The sequence below is a fragment of the Neolamprologus multifasciatus genome, chromosome 13 (assembly GCF_963576455.1).
Source record: "Neolamprologus multifasciatus chromosome 13, fNeoMul1.2, whole genome shotgun sequence".
In the NCBI taxonomy this organism is placed as follows: Eukaryota; Metazoa; Chordata; class Actinopteri; order Cichliformes; family Cichlidae; genus Neolamprologus; species Neolamprologus multifasciatus.
The window spans coordinates 5768182-5792139 of NC_140451.1; the positions used below are offsets into that span (position 1 = coordinate 5768182).

General features: G+C 40.2%; 1 protein-coding gene across 10 annotated transcripts in view; it reads left to right on the plus strand.

The window, feature by feature from the left end:
• LOC146504921 (uncharacterized) overlaps positions 1-23958 on the plus strand; it is a 483966-nt gene that overhangs the window by 128964 nt on the left and 331044 nt on the right. The gene's annotated exons all lie outside the window — the stretch shown is intronic.

Sequence of the window (23958 nt, forward strand, 5' to 3'; positions counted from 1 at the left end):
TAGTGAGTAATGATTGTGTCCCAGCTTTGATGCTGAAGTAAACCCTGTGACTATTTCTGCCAACAGTATTTGAAGTGCTCTAAATGAGAATGGGATCAGTGATAGTTGAAAAACCATTATCACAAAATGACAGTCGCATTCCCTAATCATTAGTCCATATTGTAGAATAATGTAAAATGTCCTTCAGAATGTCATATTTATTCTCTCTCATCAGCAGTGACACAATAGATAATATAGCATCCTTCCATAGATTCAGCAGCTGGCATATTCTTATTTACAAGGCCATCCTTGATCTGCTCCCATCTGACTTTGTATATTTTGCTGTACGCAATTTTGTGGACACTCTTGCAAAACATATTTTCAATTTCATAATAAAAATGCATTAAAAAATACCTTTGATGTTATTAATGAGAACACATTCAAAACTAAATGAACTACACACGTGTCTCATAAATCCCTAAGATGCACCAGAGGGGCCGTCAAAGCTGGTCATATATGCCTGGACAATCTTTGAGTGCATTTCCTAAAAAAGAATATAGTCAATGTAAATACAGCCTGCAAATCTAAATAGACATTGCTACTCTGCTAAAGGAACATAATCTAAAATTCTGGATAGTTGCTTTCATGCGCTGCAACATTACTGAGTGATTTTAAGGTGAAAGCCAGGATGAATATACTACATACTGGTGTAGTATGAGTAAGCGTTTGGGTTGTCTCTGGTGTCTGTACTGCTGTTTTATATTTGCTGCATCTGTTTCTGTTCATGGCTTCATGCACCAATAAGACAAGTGGTTATTAAAAAAACAAAAAAAAGAAAAAAAAGTTTGTGGGAACAGAAGAGATTTTAAATTCTCCCGATTCAGCCCTAAAAACATAAAAAGGGACAATAATTCAGACTAAACAGGAAGCCACATTAATAGCCGTCCCCTGTCGGGCAGCTATCAGTCAGTGTTAGCGAATCCACAAAAGTTTGGCAGCCATCGCATGAACAGCTGGAGTTGTGATCATTCTTTCCATTTTCTTTGACACCTACTTAGAATAGATTAATGAAAAATGAAACGCCTTTCAGATGTTCTTTCTGCACTTGCTCGCTCACTCCGCTTCACTCGTGCTATTAAATGTACTGTTAAGGAGTGAAGACATTAACAAAGTGCAACAGATAATGTGGACATTTTGTGCGTAAGCCGCGATATGAGAGATGTATTAATGGAGGGAAATTATTGCGCATTCAATTACGCCACAATGCCTTCCAGAGAGGTTTGTGCGATTTTGCCGCGGCCTGTCACGACGGGGGTCCCCCCCCCACCGCCACCACCACTACCACCACCTCGTCTGACTGATGAACACCCTAATCTGCTAATGCTAATCTCAGCAAACGGAGTGGAGGTGGTTTCGATGTGTGTGCGTGTGTGTGGCGGCGGTGGTGGGGGGTTATCTGACGAGCCAAACGCCTCGACTCGCAGCTCGCTAACGGTGGCCAATAAAATTAAAGAGCCGGTGTGTGCCCGGGCGGCAGAGGAAGACGAGGGAGGAAATCAGAGATAGATAAACAAATAGAATCATAAAAAGGCAGGGCGCTGGTGAAGTGGTAATTCAGTGGGAGTTCATTAGGGGAGAGATGGAGGAATGAGGAGTGGAGGGCTAAACTGTGGATGACATTACCTCTAATGTGGCTCCCCTGCAGAGTTTGTGATAGGGTGGCCGTTCCCGGCGAAAATAGGGTTTTTAGCATGACGCCACGCTCACAAAGACAAACTCCCACTAAATAGGATTTTTTTTTCTTAAGCATTGTACTATTTTATTCCCGAAAAACATCTCCAAATGGGGTTTTCAAATGCGCTCAGGCATACAGCCAAGTTGAGACAACATGGACAAATGAGTTTTGTGGTGTGGCAAATTTGTACAGCGCAATAATGTTTGGAGCACTGAGCCTAAAGCAACATTTTTCTGTCATAAAAAAAGAGAAAAAGAAAAAAACAGACCACCCATCAGTTGCATTCCATCAATTATACTAATATGAAACAGGACTCGTTCTGGACAGAGTGCAATTGCTGTCTGTCTAATGTGAAGCTGCTCAACATTCACTGACCAATTAACCTGTCAGCACTTTTTCTTGATGCTGAAATGTTCATTTTTCCTCCTCATTTTTCATGTCAGTGAGCATCATTTAATCACTTAAAGGGTCACTTCACCCAATTTACCAAAAAAGATATTTTCTCCCGCAGGTCTATCTGTATCTATCCATGAAGAAAGATTTGGATTTATTTGTTGAGATTGTCATTGTTCCCCAGACCTCTTCCTCTACCCTGTGCCTAATGTATTTCCACTTAACTTTTCAAGCCCTGTCATTTTTTACCTTTCTAACACATGCCCTCGGGCATCCCAGTCCCCTGGCCAATCCCTTCTTATATACATCCATGTGTAGACAAGCTTCTACAGTAAGTCTGTTACAACCAAATCTCACTTCTTAAGAACATGGTGACACATAATGTTTAAGGAAAATGGCAAAGGAAACTCAGCTGGGAGCTTTATAGTGTTTTTGTGTTACATTTATAGATAATGGTGGCTCTAATCAAACACAAGATTCTTAAACTCTCAGTAAGGAGATCAGATCTATTTTCTTACTCCTCCCAGTTCAAGTTAATCCTATCTATGGTGGGTGCTGCAGGACAAACAACTCTGGCTGCCATTCATCTGTAGTGAGTGTAGTTCTGTTTTTGCAGTTGTTAGCTGCTGTTAGTGAACCTTTCTTTGAAGTGTATGTAACAGTTATGTTGCCCCTTCCCTTTGCATTTTTCCTCCTTTGTTGAATGGGACCCTGCTGATAAAACAGATAAAACAGTTATGAACCTTCATATCTTGAGTCTGAAGGTGCAGACACAAATTAAAATGAGTCTCCACGGCACTCAAACACCTATGAGTTCTCTTCTCCTCCATGTTTGGTCTACTATATATGTGGCTGGCTACATAAAAAGTGATTAGGTGTTTAAAATCAATGTACACACTAACATCTGAACAAGTCACATTAAATGTCACCCAAAATTGTGTTGGTTGCAGGTAAGCATGATCAGAAATCAGATGAACTAATCTTAATGCAGTGAACTGATGCATTTCTTATCCAATTCAACTATCTCATAGAGACTATGCTATTTAAGCTCCTTTATTCCATATTTGGTGTGCTTATGCAAGCCACTTTGCAACAACTGCTCAGAGATGACCTCCTCCATTCATGCAGCATGTGAATGCATGTGATCATTGTCTTAAATGTTTGATTCCTGCTCTGTTCTGACAGGAACTCCACACTCCAATAGAAAAAAAAAAATCAAACAGGTATTTTTGGTTAATTGAATTTTTTTCATAATGATTTTGTTACTGACTTCACTATGATCTTCCTTCATCCCACAGAGAATACACAAAAACCAACATAGTTACAGAAAATATGTTTACAGTTAGGGCTAGGTTAATTTTTACTTGTTAAACGTCTTCTAGTTTCTAAAACTGCGCTTATTTAGCTAAAGTGTCATGCAGCCCTACCCCTTAGTGCTTCCCCAACTAATGTGAACATATATTTATTTAGTAGTTATATACAAAACATACAGTTTTCTAATATTTCCTCCCCTAACTTCAGCTAGTCACAGCAGATGGCCCCGCCCCTCCATGAGCCTGGTTCTGCTGCAGGTTTCTTCCTGTTTAAAGGGAGTTTTTCCTTCCCACTGTCGCCAAAGTGCTTGCTCATAGGGGGTCATATGATTGTTGGGTTTTTCTCTGTTGTATTATTGTGGTTGTGATTTGGTGTTGTATAAATAAAATGGAACTGAATTGAATTGTGTGTGTGTAATGTGTAGTGCCTTTCTGACTTTCCCCTAGTTGCCTCTTTGTCATTACTTTTCTCCATTTTAAGGAGAAGCCTGATTATGGATATTTAGGAGTGGCAACTTAAAAAGGACGCATAAAACATGAAGCATTCTATGTGAAATTAGTTAAAAAGCAGCAAATTCAAAGATCTTTAAATCCCGTTTCTTTGTTCATCAATAGATGCCGAAGGGATTACAAGTGAAAGAAGTGCTAGCAGCACCAGCATTATCTGTCTCTGTTGTCTGCCGTCTACCTCTGGATGTATTTGTGAGACGTCACTTCGTCTGTAAACAAATTTGTGTTGCTCTTAGCGTTCTGGCGGATTTGTTGTCTGGTGGAGTGTATTTAGCAGATGAAACGTGTTGTTGTGACAAGCATGATGGAACACATATGTCGCCGAGGGCCATCCTCCCTGCCTCCCGTCTCGTGGCTACATAAGCAACTGATTGTGTTTTTCGGAGGGAGTGTGCGGTGACGAATGTGAAGGCTGTTGTTTTGTCGTGTGAGCTGCTGGTGTCTCATGGTGCTTTAATGTTACCCGAAGCATGTGTGCGTGTGTGTTGGTATGGGTAAGAGTTGTTTATTCCTTTCTTTCTCTCCATTATGACATTCTTCGTTTTCAGCCTAGCATCTCTACTCTTGTCTTCCTCTCCTTTTTTCGTCCTTCTCTCCTCTTCTCTCCACTCCTCTCCTGTCCCTGACTGTTATCCAGCACTTTAGAGTAGATGTAATTGCTCAGACAGAGCAGGCGTTCAGAGCACTGTCGATGTAAATGCTGCTCCATGGCAGTGGCTGACTTAATGAACAGCAGGGCTCGCAGCCCTCTGGCAGCACTTAAACTTTAAAACATCTATTATTGAGGCGTGAGAAAAAAACAGAGTGGCCAGCACTGACCCCTCTCTCATCCCTCTCTTTTTATATCTCTAGTCATGCCAGTGGAAGGGTTGATGTTGTTGAAAGATAAAGGTGCTGTGTGTATCCTTTTTTAACTTCAGTATCCCTGTAATGTATCCTTTTTTAATCTCTGTTAATTTATTATAACTCAATCTGAAGAGCACATCACATCTACTTTTCTTTGGCTTCAGCACTGAGCTTCCTCTGTTATGTCTTGCCATTAATACAAATATAATATTCTTTGCTTTAGAAAAACATCAGACAGGGACAGATAAATCTATTAGAAGGTCTTAGGATGAAGTTGAACTATGGGCTCAACTACTATACAACAGAGTATATTGGAACACGGAGCTTTTAAACAACACACGACTTCATGTTTTGGTAGAGATGCACCTGTAGTATAGGTACTTATTAGGCTAGTTTATGTGTCATATTTAAAATGGGTTCTCATGATTCATTTCAATGTGTTCCACAGGAAAATGAGTAAAAATAATTTTCAAAAATTACACTTACATCACAGAGTCATTAACCAGCTGAAATTAGTTTTCTGTGGCTTTACATATGCATGATCCAGTGTAACACTGAGCTTCCTGGAGCAAATGTCTTAAATTATGCACTGTTATTACCCATTATTAGACAATATGACATCTCTCCCTTTCCTATTTCTTTCCAGTCTTTTGCACTTGAGACAATAGGTTAGAACAAGTCTAGTGATGTGTGAATCATGAACGAATCGTTCAATACTCAAGAATCACTTTACTGACTCGTGAATCATGATTCACCAGCCCAACTGACTCACTGACCAGTTTCTTAACAAAAACATTTCTGCTCTGAACTGGAAGAAAAACCCCTGAGTAGAAAGCTCACATCAAGACAATAGCTCCTTGGTTCACAGTAGCATCGCTCAGCTATCATGCTAACAACACATTTGAGTTACTCACCCCCTCCCTTACTATGCTGAATCGTAGCCAGTGTTGCCAACTCCTCAGTAAGGAAAATCGCTATTGGCTGTCCTAAAAGTCGCTAAATGATGTCATTGCCTAATTTGCATAATTGCTCATGATAATGTAATTGTAACCTTAGAGTAAATTAGAGTTTATTTAGAAATACAAATTGAATTTCTTTTAGCAATTATTGTTTTTTTCAATGTCACAATTCCAACCCTGCTCCTTGACCTGGGCTTGGACCAGCAAAAGTAATCCGAAATAGGCACTCTGGTGGAGTTACTTTGTGTGTGTGTGTTTATAAGTAGTTTTAAACCTTGTGATCCACAAAACAGCATAACAGTAAAAGAAGAACTGACTGCGTTACAGTCAGTGCGGGAGCAGCGGCTTCGCTCATGCGCGATTCATTTGCAGTTTGGACGCATAGGTGTGAACATCTCCTGCCCTGATAGCAACTGGGGGAGGACTATCCTCCGCCCGTGAGCGCTTTGGAACGGGCGAGGTGGCCATGGCAGCACCCGCTGCTTGTTGAGAGTAAGAGCGATATGCGTTTTCACGTCAAATGTCGTCATAAATAAGTCTCCAATAACACCAGAAAAAGCCGCCAGATTTGTCGCTAGTTGCTAAGGGGGTCTGAAAACTCGCTAAATATAGCGACAAAGTCGCTAGTTGGCAATACTGATCGTAGCGTAAGCGAATCCCTCACTCACTCACCCCCTCCCTTACTGTGCTGAATCGTAGCGTAAGCGAATCACTGGTTGTGTCCAGATTCATGGGCTGCATCCTCCTGAGGACGCTTTTGTAGACCGATTACGTCACAGCGACGCGCCAAAGACTGTCCAAATTCGTAGACTCCTCCGAATGCAGCCGACAAATGCGTCCTCCTTTTCCCCGAATTTGAAGGATGAGTCGGGTGTGTCCTTCGTGGCCCACCATATCCCAGAATTCATAGCGCGGCCCAGCCAAACTCCAGTTTCCAATAATGGCGGCCGCTACTAAGTTTTAAAATTACTCTTATTAATCTTTCTGGGTCACAAAATAAACTTTTAACATATTTTCAGGCGATAAAGTACCTGTGTAAACATCAAATATCTGCTCGGTTTATCAAGATATCGCTTATTTGCAAAAGTGCTTCGACGTTTTCGGAGACGTCTGCTATCCACCAGCTCGATGGTCACTGAAGCCGCCGAGAACGGCACAACTCCCGGCACATCATTTTCAGATCACCGCGGAGTTTCGCTACTCAGGTTAAACGTAATATATAAGTCACTTAGACAACCTAAAAATGTTATTGTTGGGCTTTTTTCAGTGTTTTATTTGTTCGTGAGTAAATCGGTTTGGCTGAGATTAAAGTTATTAGATTAGATTAGATAAAATAAAACTTTATTAATCCCTCGGGTGGGTTGCTCCTTGGTTTTCACACAGCTGAATAAACATCAAACAGAAAACTGATTAAACAGAAGTGTGAGACGGTCGAGAATTTACGCCAGTGTCCTGTTATATTTTAGATAGCAAGGAGCAGACGGCTGAGTTTATTAAACTGCACAGAGACAGCGGTGACGCTAATCAGAAGGCTAGACCGTCCAATTTCACAGCCGTTTACTTCCGGCCTACCCGACCTTTGCGGTCTACGTGGGCCGGGTCCTCAGGAGGATGCAGCCCATGAATTTGGACATGACCACTCACTCACTCACTCACTCACCCCCTCCCTCCTGGCTCACAGCTTCTTCTTCTTCTTGGTTGGCAACCAATGTTAAGGCGCATTACCGCCCCCTGGCTCACAGCTCAGTGGACATTTAGATATATATATAAATATATATTTGACACATTTGAGGAAAATACAAATAAAATACAAATAAATAAAATAAATGTTCCCTTTAGAAATCTTTTTTTTTTTGCTCTTTTTTGCTCTATAAAAACAGTTGTTTTTCTTTTTCAATCACTCATCTTAGCAGTAGGATTTACATGAAAAGAGAAATAAATTAAGTAAAAATGTACATTTTTTGCACTCTCTGGACAACTGACTCAGTGACTTAAATGACTCAAAAAACCTGATTTACTTTGGTGAGTGACTCATTGAAACTTGATTCAGTAATAAGAATTGAATTTACCATCACTACACACAACAGGAGACAGTTTGCACACAGGAATGCAGACTGGTTGGCAACCGCCTGGTAGCCACTAGGGATGGGTACCGGTATCCGGTGCCATGATGGCACCAGTTCTGACATAAATGGTAGTAACCAGACCGAAAAGCAGCGCAGCGGTGCTTTTTTTCCCCCTGAGATGTGATACACTTTAGATTCTAGCCAATCATTTTACGTTTCCGAGGATAGCAGGCGGGCCCAGGTACGTACGTTCTTTTAAAGCAGAGCTACAAATTAAAAATACCCAAGGCGAAGTCTGGCTGTACTTCACAACAAAATATGCAAACTCAGCAGCCTGCAACAAGTGCTTTAAGGTGATACTGTGATACTGTGCAAAGGAGGTAACACCTCGGATCTGATGAAACACCTGGCGACGTATAGCGTTTTTTTAAAAGCCGAGAAATGCGCTGCATTTGATAGCTTGCTGCGAGCCCTCACACCGTGCACATCTACTGCGGGTGTGGTGCCTGTTATCGGACCTGGAGTTAGCAAAATCCCCCAAAAACCCGAAGAGGAGAGTCCTGGCCCCTAGCCCTGCCAGTGTAGCAGAAATGATGAGGATGATCAAAGAGGATCAAAGAAGTCCTGCCATTGATTAATTCTTCGATCTTATACAGTATATGATCAACCTATCTCTAATAATCGGCTATGTACCACAGGCCTTCAAGGTGGCTGCAGTTAAACCTTTACTCAAAAAGTCATCTCTAGACCCAGCAGTCTTAGCTAATTATAGGCCAATCTCCAACCTTCCTTTCATATCAAAAATCCTTGAAAGAGTAGTTGTCAAACAGCTAACAGATCATCTGCAGAGGAATGGTTTATTTGAAGAGTTTCAGTCAGGTTTCAGAGTTCATCACAGCACAGAAACAGCTTTATTGAAGGTTACAAATGATCTTCTTATGGCCTCTGACAGTGGACTCATCTCTGTGCTTGTCCTTCTTGACCTTAGTGCAGCATTCGATACTGTCGACCATAATATTCTATTAGAGCGATTAGAACATGCTGTAGGTATTACAGGTATTGCACTGCAGTGGTTTGTATCATATCTATCTAATAGACTCCAATTTGTGCATGTAAATGGAGAGTCCTCTTCACACACTGAGGTTAATTATGGAGTTCCACAGGGTTCGGTGCTAGGACCAATTCTGTTTACATTATACATGCTTCCCCTAGGCAGCATCATTAGAAGACATAGCATACATTTTCACTGCTATGCAGATGACACCCAGCTCTATCTGTCCATGAAGCCAGATAACACACACCAATTAGTTAAACTGCAGGAATGTCTTAAAGACATAAAGACTTGGATGGCCACTAACTTTCTGCTTCTTAACTCAGATAAAACTGAGGTCATTGTACTCGGCGCTGAAAAGCTTAGAAATATGGTATCTAACCAGATTCTTACTCTGGATGGCATTACCTTGGCCTCCAGTAACACTGTGAGGAACCTTGGAGTCCTTTTTGACCAGGATATGTCCTTCAACGCACATATTAAACAAATATGTAAGACTGCGTTCTTCCATTTGCGCAACATCTCTAAAATTAGAAATATCCTGTCTCAGAGTGACGCTGAAAAACTAGTTCATGCATTTATTACTTCCAGGCTAGACTACTGCAATTCATTATTATCAGGATGTCCAAAAAACTCACTGAAAAGCCTTCAGTTAATCCAAAATGCTGCAGCAAGAGTACTGACAGGGACTAGAAAGAGAGAGCATATTTCTCCTGTTTTGGCTTCCCTTCATTGGCTTCCTGTTAAATCCAGAATTGAATTCAAAATCCTGCTCCTCACATACAAGGTCTTAAATAATCAGGCCCCATCTTATCTTAATGACCTTGTAGTACCATATCACCCTATTAGAGCACTTCGCTCTCGCTCTGCAGGCCTACTTGTTGTTCCTAGAGTATTTAAAAGTAGAATGGGAGGGAGAGCCTTCAGTTTTCAGGCCCCTCTTCTGTGGAACCAGCTTCCAGTTTGGATTCAGGAGACAGACACTATCTCTACTTTTAAGATTAGGCTTAAAACCTTCCTTTTTGCTAAAGCATATAGTTAGGGCTGGACCAGGTGACCCTGAATCCTCCCTTAGTTATGCTGCAATAGATGTAGGCTGCCGGGGGATTCCCATGATGCATTGAGTTTTTCCTTTCCAGTCACCTTTCTCACTCACTATGTATTAACAGACCTCTCTGTATTGAATCGTATCTGTTATTAATCTCTGTCTCTCTTCCACAGCATGTCTTTATCCTGTCTTCCTTCTCTCACCCCAACCGGTCGCAGCAGATGGCCGCCCCTCCCTGAGCCTGGTTCTGCCGGAGGTTTCTTCCTGTTAAAAGGGAGTTTTTCCTTCCCACTGTCGCCAAAGTGCTTGCTCATAGGGGGTCATATGATTGTTGGGCTTTTCTCTGTATCTATGAAGCGCCTTGAGGCGACATTTGTTGTGATTTGGCGCTATATAAATAAAATTGAATTGAAAAATTGAATTGAATTGAATTGAATGATGATGGCAGCAGCAGCCGTTCTTCTCTGCGTGAGTAGCTTAATGTTGTTCTGTGTAATTTACGTTGAGTAGGCTAACCACTTTATTACATTAATGCAGTGGTTCCCAAACTTTTTTTGCTGGGCCCCCCTTTGTTTTACAAGAAAAATGTTCGCGCCCCCCTACCCCCTGTACGTGGACGCACGCACGCACATCCTCCAACCACACACACCCATATTTTGCTCCATTGCGGTTTATTTCACACCTCAAACATTTAGTAAACAATTAAGAAAATACAAGTAATCTGCAATAAATTACAGGTAGTAAGAAAATAAACTGCTAACTAATTTACGCTACGTCTGCACCTACACGGGTATTTTCGAAAACGCAGCTGTTTCGTCCACGTAAACGGCGTTTCGAATCACCGAAAATGGAGATTTTTTAAAACTCCTTTTTTGCGTTTACGTGTGGAAGAGGAATACAGAGTTTGTCACACAACGTCAACGGTATGTGCCTTTTTTCACGTCACGCTGTGCGCCACGTTATTGTTTACATGAGATGAATTGCAGAATGGCAGATAGAGACAAAATACTGTTAATATGACCATCTGCAGGTTTTACACGCAGTTACTGTCCCTCCATTTACAAAGGCAGAGGCGTCACGGTGTGATTATTTTACATGTAATTGTTTTTTTTTTCATGTGTAATAATATTCAACATTGCTATCAATGCATTTTTCAAAAAAATCTCTCTGTGCAAAATGGGATTAAAAACATAAACAGCTGTGGGATCCTGTTTGTCCAGGATTTAGACAGGGGGAACAAATCGTGGCAGGATCAGCCTGATGTTATTTGTATCCTGCTGTAACTTTACTGTATAAAGACCTAACATCTCCAAAATGTCAGGAGTAGTTAGTCATTATAACAAGTGTTTGTGAACTAAAAATCAAGAATGTGGGATGCTGTTTGTCCGTGATTTAAACAGCCCAGCATGCTCCCAGCGAAGGGAAAACCAATTCTGCAGGGGAGACCTACCTTGGCACTTGTGCAGGTGAAACCAAAGGGAAGATTTGCTTCACCATATTTTCTAGTCTTTGGCTTAAAATGAAGTTGCTTTGGAAACCTTTTCAGCGATGCTTCATCTCCTGCTATGCCTTTCTGTGGGCGCCCCATGCTAGCAGTGTCCAAGCGTTTTGATTTTTTCCTTTTCATACTGCGCCAACCCTGCCATGGCTCTGCGCCCACCCTAGTGACTTGAAGTTGCCAGGGGGCTGCCAACTAGGGTCAAAGTCTGTGTGACTGAGGCCGCAAATGTGTTCTCATTATTGGAAACATCATATAAACATATATATTTGGTTTAAGTTATAATATTGCCTGGATACACTGTGTAGGACACAGCGTCACTGGGAAATCACCTATTTCTATTATCTGCACTGTTCTCACACTGGTGCAGTTGGTCTTTGTGTTTTTGAAAAATATTTTAATGTTCTAATTTATTTGTGTTTATTTGTGACTGAGCTGATCAGGTAGATTTCAAGTAAATTTGAAAAGTAGCAGACCCAAACAAATATAAACTAAGGTTATATTTGTGACTTTAGAAATCACCACATTCCAAATAACACTGGGATATTTTCAACATGATTGAAAATCTTGTTTTCCATAATGTTAATAAGAAGGAAAACCTTGAATGCAGTTCTGTTACAGGTTCTAAATTTACAAGCCTCATATCTGGCACAAAGAGGGAACAAGCTATGTGCAAACCTACTCTATGATGCTCTTTTCTGGATGACTACATTGAGAGCACTATTATCCGCATAGTCACTGAACATTGGCACTGGACTTAAATTGTGTGTCATCTAATGAGGACCGAAGACAGAAGATATACCTACAGGCAATCTTACTGCTTATATTGAAAGATATTGGGATTATATTTATATTTTGGCTACTACACAGGTCATTGTAGTAGCCAAATAACTTAATTATATAATTAGAAGTTATTATATAACTTAATTCAACCTTTAGGTGAGGTGTCCTTAATAATATTTTGAGTGGCAATTAATCTCTTATTGATTCCTAAAAAATATTTAACTTCACATTTACCGATTATTTTTTTAGGCAGATTTTCATTTATTTGCAGACTGGAATTCTGCACAAATGTTTTCATCTTTATGTACTCTCAATTTACTAAAAAAACTCCCGCATCTTCCAGAAACATCTTCATCTCTTGCGCTAAGTGATGCAGGTTTGGGGCTTCATATTTTCTCACTGGAAGAACTTCATTAATTTAATCTGCAAGTAATAAAGTTAAAGTCTTCAAGGGGAAATCCACAGACACTGACTCCCAAGAAAGTGGACCAAAGCCCATTGGAAACATTTCCATTCATGGAAAACCATGAATGGAAATGAACTCATAAGGTTGCAAGATGATGGCATGATATGCCGTCAAAGGAGAGGGAAGACCAATGATGAGCTCATTTCTAAAAATCTTAAAGCAAAAAGAAAGGTGTTGCTGTCCCATGCCTAACCAAATGTTAAAAAGGAAATCAAACTCTTGTTATAAAGAAAATTCAGTATTAAAGGTAAATAAAACTAATTCTAAAATAACCTTTTTGTAAAAATAATGTTGCTATCTAGGTGCCATGTGTAGTTTTTTGAACACACCCAAATGTTTATGTGAAATAGATTGTGGCATGGGTTCAACAGTTTTATAGCCCGTTGTTAAAAATATGGCGCTAGCTAGTAATGCAGCTATGACACTTTTTGCTTTTAGCTGACCTACAAAAGCAAATATAAAACTGCCATCCTTCGGTTAGCTTGTGCTGGATGTAAATACAACCTCTAAGTACAGATGAAGTCAGAGGTAGCTTAACGCTAACCTTACTCTTTTTCGCTCTCTTTGGGAATACGAATTTAAAAGGCCATTATACTCCATCACCTCCACCATGCACGGTGTCACTGCCATCACTGCAGTGTCAAGTGTCTTATTTCTGTATTAGAAGGGAGAGATAAGTGTGTGTGTACGTGTGTGAGCAAACTTATGCCTAATGCGCTACCCACTGTGTGTTAGTGAGAGAGTGAAAATATAATGTACAAGAGGTTAGCTGTGAGTGTGAGTGGGCCTTGCTCCGCTCTGGACGCACTTATCTCTCCTGCTGTGTAATGGATCCTACAGGATATTTGCATAAGGTATGGCGGTGATGTCATTTGGTTCTCAGAGCCGCATTTCAATAGTCATTCACGGTTTGCAAAGTGGACATACTCTGAACGAGCTGCGGCACTTCAGCTCCTTCTGTTCAAACTTTGATCAAACTTGTATCAGTTACTTCTGCTAGACTGAAACTGATGTCTGTGGAAAATTCAGTTAAATTGAATTTCATGGCAACAGAATGGTCAACATGTCAGAAGTGGAGGACTGAAAACAGGTGGATGAACAGAATAGAGAAAACAAAGAGAAATGGTATCTTTGAATTTTTTCAATTAGTTCTTTTATTTCTTCCTTAATTCTGGCCCAATATATATATTTAAAATATATATTTAGCCTTTCGTCTTCCTGTGTAATATGTAGCGTACTTCATGTCTCTTGTACAGTAGTGAAAGACTAGCCTTTCTCAGTATCTGCCATTCACACAGCTGTCTTTTATCCTGTCTTCCTTCTCCCTCCCCAAACGGTTGCGGCAGATGGCCGCCCCTCCCTGAGCCTGGTTCTGCCAGTTTCTTCATGTTAAAAGGGAGTTTTTCCTTCCCACTTGCACCAAAGTGCTTGCTCATAAGGGGTAGGATTGTTGGCTTTTTCTCTGAATGTATTATTGTAGGGCCTACCTTACAATATAAAGCGCCTTGAAGTGACTGTTGTTGTGAATTGGCGCTGTATAAATACAATTTAATTGAACTGAATTGTATCTGAGTATTGCTAGCTATATTGACAACAGCTAGCTGGCTAACCACCCCCATCTTACATTACTGTAGAAAGCAGATGTACTGTTATGTGATGCGTTGCTGGTTAAAAATCAGCATTATTTGTTATTTTACATAAGGTATGCTCATGGATTACATTAGAAGGTGAACGCATGTGACAATCTAGACAATTAGCATTTCACTCAGATATGATTTTTCTAAAGATAATGTTAGCAAGAATGGAGGCCATGACACACAACCTAGCTCTTAGCTATTCTGCAGGAATCTGCTAATTTTGGTTGATATTAACTAAACAACCATAACAGTGTAAAAGAATAAGGTGTTATTAAGGTGCCACTCAAGATGGCTTAAGTATATTACACAAAGAAAATGTAGTTAGGCTTCCAACCAAATGTTTTATTTTTTTATAGAATACTATAAAAAAAATAAAACATTTGGTTAAGGTAGATATGTATAATACAATATATGTAGTGGGATGATATATCCAGATAGGAAAGAAACTAGGTAGAGACACCATTACATTCCCACTTTTGATTTATGTTTAATAATCACTCAAGAGATGCTCTGGCTTTGGGGCCCTGAAACATTTTACCCTGTGGTCTGCAGGATCGGCTGATATTTCATCAGTTCTAGATATGACTTTTGTGAGATAAAAATACTTGGATTTGGCACCAGTACCACTGAAATACCATAGGTTTTTGCATTTTAATGGAAAAATATGCCTTAATTGTTAATTAATGATGTTGTTGATGTTTTTCTTAATAATTCTAGTTCTCTCTTTTATATTAAATTGTAATATAGGGGGCATGCGATTTGATCATTCACTATATAAATAATTGAATTGTTTAGCTCATTTGAGGCCAAGAAAAATGCTTCATATTTGCTTTTATTTATCCTATAAACCATGACAAATTAAAAAAAAAACAAACTACAAGTCAATATAGTATAAAATTCAAAGAAGCCCAAGATTTCCCCTTTTTTTCCGTTGAAGAAGAGGCAGAGTTACATAGCTTTCGAGTTTTTGTTTTCCAGTGCTGGTGTCACTATTCAAATGTCAGCAAGGTGGAGAAACTTTCATGAACATGTTAAATAGCTGAGCCTGTAAAAAGGTCACATCCAATCACTTTAATGGTACTTACAGTATTTGGAGCTCTCTTACACGATCTCCCCACGAAGATGTAGTCCCTCATCTCTGCACTTCCACAATCCTACCCTCACTAATAGCCATTGTCTTAATGCCAAAGTCAAGTATTTTTCAGGTTAAATTTGGGGTGGCGATGCTGGGCGGTGGTATTAATCTTGCCCGCGACATCGCAGCGGTGGTAATGAAGGATGCCTGGCGTTATTTGTATCCTCGTGTGTCGAGTGTTTTGTCAAAAGTAGGCGAGTTTTGCTTGCCTGGTAGATTTGTGTTCTCCTCCGGGAGCCGTGGCCCAGTAAGAGACAGCAGTTGCTCGACATAATTAGACCGGGAAGGTCCTTGTAAACTCATTAATATCCCACCCGGGCTGAAATGCCTGGCTTGACAGTGGTTCCTTGGTATAGAAGAAGGAACGATTTTTCTTGAGAAAAGAAGATATGAATTAAAAGTAGCAAGATGACTGGAGCTGAGGTGTTGGTAATGGCGGACTGCAGGGTGTCTAGGTTCAAAAGAGAGCAGCAGAGGTAGTTTGTGAGGGAATCTAAAAAATGGCTTTAAAAAAGAATATTGTTCAGCGCTGCTTTTTCTAGTTGGCAGTCCAGTCAGCCAATCTGAGCAAGGTGTCCAAATGCAGCGGCACACAGTGCAATTAACACATTTCTTTAACTAATAGAATTTTTTCAACCAAATCATATTTTGCTACTAATTTCAGGAGTTCTTAGTTTTAATGTGGTAAATCCTGACTTGGAGAAGGCATTTGACTACATTCCTCAGAGGTATGAATTTTTAAAATTGAATCCACCTGATAACAGCTGCTTTTTTGTGCCTACGTTCTAACTAATAGTCAAGTACAAATGATTAAATAAAGAAGTCAACATATCTCACTGCCTTGTTGGAATGAACATGCTGAACTGGTGTTTTATTTTGAAAAGGTTAGCTGGAAGCTTATCTCTCTATTTTGGTCTTCTGAATGTCTACCATATTCTTACTGTTAGCCCTAAATTATGAGTCAAACTATGTCAAGCAAGAATGGGAATATCACACTAACCTTTTTTTAGGTTTAAAATTTGAGGTTATAACATTCTGACTAACAGCACACATAGTTGTTTGATGTCTCTATTAAACAATAATAATGTTTAATAAAGTGGCTTTTTATTCAAAAACGTGAATTTTCTCCTTTTCCTCCAGCATCATGTACTCATCCTTGTGGCTTTCCATATACAGTACATTTCACACAACATACAAATACATAGTGAGTCAATTATTTTAACAGCATTTAATTCAGCTCAATTCAATTCAACTTCATTTTTATATCATAAAATCGCAACAACAGTCACCTCAAGGCGCTTCACGGAAAACCCTAATGATTAGATGACCCTATGTGAGCAAGCACTTGGCAACTAGGAGCAGCTGCCACAACTGGTTGGGGGTGAGGGGTGGACATAAAAATCATAAAAATATAGAAGAAATTCACTGTGATCTAATGTAATCTTCTCAACAGTTCAGTTTACAATGCATGAAAGTTAATGTTTATGGCCCACATACCTACTGGCCAGTCAAATCCTATGTAGATATACAAAAGTTCTGACTGTGGGTACCTCTGAGTTATAGTCTATCTATAGCACTGGCTGGCAAATGGATACATACACAGTGCATCCAGAAAGTGTTCATAATGCGTCACTTGTTGCACATTTTGTCCCGTTACAGCCTTATCCCAAAATGACTTAAAATCATTTTGACCTCGAAAAACAGGACTAGCTGGCTACATGATGTTCATGTTACCTCATGTGTTGTGGGTTATCAAAAACATTGCTTTTGCAGGGTCAGAACAGTGACACAAGACTTTTAACAACATAAAACAGAATGGTATGTTTTCCCTGAAGAGAACTAGAAGAATTAATGTTCCACACCGTGCTTCAATTCTCAAAGAAAATGAATGTAGTCATCAATCGCAAGACAGACGGATAATAGAAAATCTAAAGATGGCTCTGCTGAACAGTTATAGCATCTAATCAAAGCTGAAGTGCACCCCTAGTTTCCAATGTAACGTGTGATCAAGTTGTATCCTCCATGATTTAAAATTTGCGTTTGAGGTCTTCATATCAATGCACATAGAAAACTATGGCATAAATCAACCTGTCAACTTTTCAACCAATGCTGCAAGGTTTACAGGTTTTACCATTATATAGACAGGGGGGCTTGCAGGACTTTCTGCTACACCAGGTGCAGAGCTATAATGCTTTTTGTTTAAGTACAGAAACCAACCAACTGAAGTTTAAATACATCAGTCAGCTCCAACTAATGATATCTTTAAATGTTACTTGTGACTTCTTTAAATGCCTATAGATGCCTCAAAACTCGATGACCAACGTTGACGCATCTCTGCCTTCCATCCTTGCTCTGTAGCCTGTTTGGTCTCTCTCTCCTTCTTTGATTCCTGATCAGCCAACTTATTGCTGGGCTGGTAGAATTGGATAGTTAAAGAGTGAAAGCCACAGCATTAGATAATGATATGTAATGTTCTTCTTTGAGTTTTCCCAAAAAATTTCAAAGTGATGTTTGGATCACACACTTTAACATAAGACAGCTCCCAGCTTTGGTATCTAAATGAATGAAAGAAAATAACTCACTGCAAGTTGTTTTTTAATGTTTCAAACTTGGACATTTCAACATGGGAATTTACATGTGTTTATTTGTTTTTGAAACCAGCCTCAAGTGGCCATTAGAGGAAATGCAGCTTATGAAACTTCTTCATTGGCTTCTGTTTTTAGTCTTGGTGGGTGCTGCTTGGTACCCTCCAAGGGTTGACACAAGATTTAAAAAAAACTTTCCTTGAGGCCATAGTTTCCAGTTGGAAAAGCATAGAGTTCCCAAGGTGTCTGGCTTTTCCCTTTTCTTTCTACTCTCATGAGTAGAGCTACTATTCCTTCACAGATGAAGAGCCAGTTTGGGTGGTTTGTGCATCCCACTAGATTGCTAATGAGAAACCTGGACACTTCCGAGGTGAGGTGTTTCTGGCACATCCAAATGGTAAGAGACCACAGTAGAACCTTAAACACACTCTTGCAATTACATCTCTTGGCTGGGTTGGGAACACCTTGATGGAATGCCTTCTTGGTGCTCAATTTTTCCTGTGATTCAGCTCATGAATTGACATTATGTCTAAATCTATACACTTCATAGATTTAATTTGATCTTATGGTTGAATCAGCCTTATGGCTAATATTATCACATTGGTGGGTGTGGTTGTGGATCAGGAGGTCCAGCAGGTCTTAAACTTAATTGGAAGTTAGAGGTTTTGAGTTTTTTCCCATGCCTTCATTGGAGTGTGAGTGTGTGTGAATGTCAGAGAGAAAGCACTTAGACCTTTTGTATGTGTGTGTGTGTGTGTGTGAATGAGACATGCTGTATAAATCTCTTTTAGTGCTCAAGTAGAGTATTTACCATTTATTAATATGAGCCAAACATGTAGACTGTCTTGTGCAGAATCCACTAAAACACATCTGCAACTGTTCCTCTTTTGTTGTGTCTCTGTCACAGGTCAGATATTTGAGAGAAGGAACTATGAATAGAACTATATAGTGAATGAAATTTGAATCGCTGAAATACCAGAATACCAGAAATTGTTAGTATTTCAAGTGGATTCCAAGTATTTTGAAGTTGGTATGTTAAAAGTTTGCATTGTTATTCAATCACCTTCAGTCAAGTTTATAAATAATTGAAATCTTTGACTTTTTAAAAGTAATTATCCCCTGTAGGTCATTTTAATATATTTTCCCTAACATAATAGAAGGTTGAACTAAAGCTTCTCATCTAAATTCTTTTTTCTTTTATAATTAATAAGGAGTTATAATAGGAAAATAGGATAGAAAGAAAGCAGAAAATGCAATTTACTTAGTACATAGTAAAACTTATATTCATGACTTTAAAAAAAGAAATCATTGTAGATATAGAGCATGTCACAGTTGCTGTGACATGATGACCTTCTATGAAGTCATCTGTACCCAAAAGCCTGTAGGTGTTTGATCAGGCACAACATTCAAACCAACAAATCCTAGTGCCTTGATTTACACTTTAACATCCATCCATCCATCTTCCACTTATCTGGGGATGGGTCTCAGGGGCAGCAGCCTAAGCAGAGAAGCCCAGACCTCCCTCTCCCCAGCCACCTCCTCCAGCTTGTCCGGGGGAACACCAAGGCTTTTCCAGGCCAGCCGAGAGATATAATCTCTCCAGTGTGTCCTGGGTCTGCCCAGGGGCATTCTCTTGGTAGGACATGCCCAGAACACCTCACCCAAGAGGTGCCCAGCAGGCATCCTTGTCAGATGTCCAAACCACCTCAACTGGCTTCTTTCGATGTGGAAGAGAAGCGGCTCTACTCTGAATCCCCTCCGTGAATCGCTGCCTTATCGTGGTGGAGGGTGTTTGTCCCAGGGGCTATGTTGTCTGGGGCTTTTACCCCTGGTAAGGTCTCCCATGGTAAAATGGACCTGAGTGAGGGACCAGACAAAGAGTGATTCAGAAGACCCCTGTGATTAGAACACAGGGGTCCACCACCAACAGTTCACCCTGCCCAAGATAGGGCCCAGTGTAGGCCAAGCCCGTGTAGGATGCCCGAGGGTGAGCGTCTGGTGGCCGGGCCTTAGTCCATGGGACCTGACCAGGCACATCCCGACAACGGGACATGGGTCCATTCTCCTACAGGCCCACCACCCACAGGAAGCACCCTAGGGGTCGGGTGCATTGTGTGCCGGGCGGCGGTCAGGAGCAGAGTCCCTGGTGGACCGATCCACGGCTACCAAGCCTGGCAATCAGGACACCTTAATATCAACAAGGTTAAAAGTGTTTGCCTTTAAGCCACATGCTAAACAAGCATAATTTCAGGAAGTAAAAATGTTTACCTTTAAATTACTTTCTTACTTGAATTTTAACCTCCTCTTTTAAAAAGATTTCTCTTAGGATATGCTAAATAGTTAGGGTTAAAAAAATGACATATACAGGGTTATATGTGAACTGGTCAGTTAGCATTTGAGGGATAAAGTTAGTACACAAAATGCACACTTTTCACTATAACCATCTCTAATGATTTATTACATGTCACACCCCTGATGCACGTTTCACACAATAATTTGGGAGAATGTTCAGTGATGATTTGAACTGAGCGTGCCTAAACTAGGGCAGGCAGTGTGCGAGGGCAGCATAGGTGGATCATCATGTTCTAGTTAAGTCCCATGGGTGCACCTACACACTTTGTGACCTCTCTACTCAGTGGACATCATCAGGCAGATTAAAATCATTTAATGCACATGGGGCTACTTGACTTTCACACAGACAACCACCAACCAGCCATTTCTCACTCACTTTTTAAAATTAATACCCATTGTTTTTGCTAAGCAGAGGATGTCCCAGAGGCTGCCTCCCAGGGATGTATGTGTGTAAGTGTGTGTGTGTGTGTGAGCTGCGCATTAGATTCAGTGAAGAGAGGGTTTCAGTGGATTACTACGGCCCCAAAGTGCTGTGCCCTTTCATTAACCTTGCCTCTTAGTCGTCTCATTTAATACAAAACAAATTTCTAATCTGCAGTCTGCTAAACAGTTCTGCAGCTCGTTCGACTGCTGCTGCTGCTGCTGCTGCATGTGTGTGTGTTACTGTTACTCTTATTGCCTTGGGTTTTCTCTGCGTAGTCCCCTAATTACTCTCCGAAACAGGAGGCCAGGCTCCTCCTATGTGCTATCATCATTTTAAATTTATTTTGATTGATTTGTGTCAGCTTTAACTATGCTTTGGGCCGAGGTCGATAAATAAAGATCAATACTTTAATGTTTTCCTCTGAACCTTTATTAAAAAATAGATTGGCTATAAAGAGGGCTGAATTACGAGGAGGAGTGCCTACTTCCAATGCATGTCAACTGGAATCTAATTGAACAACATTGAACCGACGGAGATTAGTCCAGGGAACGTGAGCTGCAGGAGGCCCGCTATGTTAGAAATGGAAAAGGGAGCAGAAATTGATGCTGGGAGGTAAAAGAGTGAAAAGTTTATAAAGTTGTTTTTGTCCAGCTGAAAATAACTTGTGGTACTGTTTTGTTTTGATCAAGAGAATGTGTTTAATGTGAGAGTGGTCACTATTCATGATTTATGATATTCATGGAGGGGTTTGCTTTTTTGTGTGCGACACACACAATGTTTTTTGTATTGGAAAAATAGGTGACAAATTACAGGGAGAAAATGAATTAAAAGGTGCAGAAACATAAAAAATGGGCAAAAAAAGCTTATTCGATTATCTTGAAGTGCAAATAATGCAGTTTAGAGCTGGGCAACATAAACTATAATCACTTCCAGGATTAGCAAATACATTACACTGGATTATTAAACACACCTGGGCACAAAGTTGTCCGTTCTTACAAGAGACCTCCCTTTGCAATAGAGTACATTACTTTGGCAGACACTTTTTTAAAAAAACTTCAAGTCTAAATATAAGTGTATTTATATATGTTAATAAATTTGGGAATAACAGACCAAAGGGATTAAAATGAATGACCACAGGCCCCTCGGTTTCAGAGGCATAGGAGCTGGGTCAGAATGTAGGCTTTAACTGTGGCTTAGAGGTAGGATACGGCAGTTGTCTTTACTTTATTATGGGCCAGCATTGGTGATTTCAGGCACAGTATGAACAGTAATGAAGGGAAGATGCTAGATGGGCATCAAAATACTGGAGCAGCCACAGAGGTATAATGGGAAATATAAGAGCTCCAGTTTGTTTCTTTAGTTTAAATAAGAGATAACATCTGCTTGGATTTGGTGAGCAAAGAGTAAACCCCGCTGGTGAAAATCCAACAATAACATGACCCCCAGTGACCAAGCACTTGGCGTCAGTGGAAAGAAAAAACGGAAGAAAAGGTCTAGCAGGACAAGCATTAGATGAGTGAGAGGCTATAAGAGGATCCTTAACCTTCACCAGCGCTGTTTCTGTGCAGTGATGATCTCTAAATCCTGACTGAAACTCTTCAAATAAACCATCCTTTTGGAAATGTTCAACAACTCCTCTAAAGAATTGGAAGAAAAATGGGAAAAAAAGGAAGATTAGAAATTGGTCTATATTTTGTATTTTAGTTTGTCTTTTGTTGGTCTGGGAGTAAATTGTGTCTCTGTGGGGATGGGTTTTTGAGGGGTTTACCTTCTGGTCCCAACTCTAGAAAGTCATGTTTTGGGGTGTCATAAATTTGGACAGATTTCTAAAAATGGGGTGGATGCCATCTCTCTTAGGTGCCCCAGGTCCAGGTTTTCCTCAGAAAGAGTCCAGTTATTTATGAATAGCTAAGTGTCATCTGCGTAATGGTGACAGTTTGGGGAAGAGGGCCCAGGGTGGAGCCTAGTTTTTGTGGACTTGGGAAGTTTCAGTTAGCAAATGTTCTACCAGTAAATTAAAACTAAAATAAAACAAAAAAATGTTTTGTGAAGAATGGTGTTGATAAATTTGTAAAACGCCAGGCTTGATCACTTGATCCTAAACAAAAATAATCCAGTTTCCAGTTCACTTTTGACATGTATGATCTTTGACAGCTTTCACCAGATTAACATGCTTTAAACAGGCAACCTCACATGGCTATCTAGCTTTAGCAACTAAGACATAATAACATAATGTGCTCACCTTTGCACAATAACACAAAATCTTCTTTTGATGTTCAAACCGACTCTCAGATGGTGCATATAATCACAACGCTTTGCTAAGATACGGTCAGATGCTACAGAGCCATAGATACATAGATAAGATACAACGAGCTACGGTTTGTCTGCCAAAAGCCTTAATTAATCTTCCCGGCTTGTCTTTGTTTAATTTCACAAGAGTTGTTGTGCTTAGCTTGTACAATGACTCTGTGTCATATCAGCCCCTCTTTTAATAATCAGGATTGTGACACAAGAAGGTGGGACTGCAGCACAAAGATTGTGTGGATGTTTTGTATAGCGATGAAGGTCTCTGTTTTTAGAACACAGTTTGGTTTACACAGTAAATCTATCCATCCATTCTCTTCCATTGTTATCCTTATCATGGATAGGGGGAGCCTATGCCAGCTGCCATAGGGTGAGAGGCAGGGTACACCTTAGACAGGTCTCCAACCTGCTGCTAAAACAGACAAGACAGGCAACCTTTCACTCCCACATTTACAGTCATGTTAAATCCAGAATCACCAATTAAACCCCACAACCCCACTAATTGCATGCCTTTAGACTGTGGGAGGAAGTCAGAGTACCTGGAGAGAACCCACACAGACACCGGGTGAACATGCAAACTCCACACAGAAAGACCCCAGCAACTAGTAAATAATATCTCAAATATCTATATTTTAAAAATGGACCTTTTAGCTCAGTATGAGAGAAGCCATATATGATCTACAGGGCAGCAGCACATGAATTGTTTGGGAGTCAGTGGCTTGTTTATTGACATTAAAGCAGGGTAAATTGTCTCACCCTAACCGGTCGCAGCAGATGGCCACCCCTCCCTGAGTCTGGTTCTGTTTCTTCCTGTTAAAAGGGAGTTTTTCCTTCCCACTGTCACCAAAGTGCTTGCTCATAGGGGGTCATATGA